This window comes from Penaeus monodon, chromosome 25 (genome assembly GCF_015228065.2).
Source record: "Penaeus monodon isolate SGIC_2016 chromosome 25, NSTDA_Pmon_1, whole genome shotgun sequence".
NCBI classification, from domain to species: domain Eukaryota; kingdom Metazoa; phylum Arthropoda; class Malacostraca; order Decapoda; family Penaeidae; genus Penaeus; species Penaeus monodon.
In genome coordinates, this window is record NC_051410.1 from 28,108,088 (window position 1) to 28,109,363 (window position 1,276).

Here is a 1,276-nt window from a genome sequence, read left to right on the forward strand (position 1 = left end):
TAATCAATCAGTATAATAGGCATTGAGACATGGCTGACTCCTGACGTCGACTCTGCCAAGCTTTGCCCCCTCCCTTTAGCATGACCCGTCACACATAAAGACCGCCCGACCGACGCTAGCGGTGTCCTCTTCGCCACAAATTCAGGTCATGTTGTCAAACAAAGATCAGACCTTAATACAGACTGTGAAATCGCTTGGATCCAAGTTCAACTTTCTAAATGTAAGTTACTCCTTCTCGCAGCTTTCTACTGACCGCCTTCTGCTAACATAGAATATTAACAAAGCTTTCTCACATACCTATAACACATAAACGCAGACAAAAACATATGAATCGTGGGCGACTTCAACCAACCCGACTTAGACTGGACTGCTCTTTCCACTCATGACCCCCCCCCCCCCCCCATATCCTTGCAGCTCCTATTATTCCACACAAACAGACGCCAGTTGCACGACTCTTTCACTGACATCATAAATACTCATTTACTCACACAAACAGTACCCACTCCAAGGCGAACACATAACACGTCTCGATGACGCCCGGTGACCCACACTCCACCTCACACATTCTGGAGCTCTTTGGCACACACCAACCAGACAAAGACAGAGACACAGTCCTATTTTCATCTTTTCCGGAAGTAACATAGTCATAATTACACAAGGCATGACTAATTACAGCATGGACTACTTCTATACAGATTGTTACTTCTAACTGGGTTAGTCTTCAACACACCATACTCACATACATGGAAAAACACATACCACGTCCGTTCAAACATACAACACTTCAGAAAATTGGACCATTTTCAAATCCTTCCAAAAAACTATTTCCAAAAACATCAAGAGATCAGAACACAAAGATATTTCTATCTACCTCGCAAACGTCAGAAACAACCCGAAACATTTCTTTAATTCCTTCAAGTTCCGCAGTCATGACACTGCGACAATCACAGCCTTGAAATACACCAACAACACTCTTGTGACTGACCCTGAACACAAAAAAACTTTACTCAACACAATGTTTTCACACACGAAGATGTCAATGCATCCAATATGCCAGACAGCTCTTACGCTCCTATCCCTCCACTTTACATATCGAGTAACAGCATCCAGACTCTTCTGACAACACCGGACTCAAACAAAGCCACTGGAGCATATCGACTATCTGCCCTAATCCTGAGATCTGCGCCCCTGCCCATACTCCTAGCCTACAATCCATTTTCACTCAATAACTCGCCTCAAACATCTTGAAAGTAGACTGGCTTTGTACAGATATCAC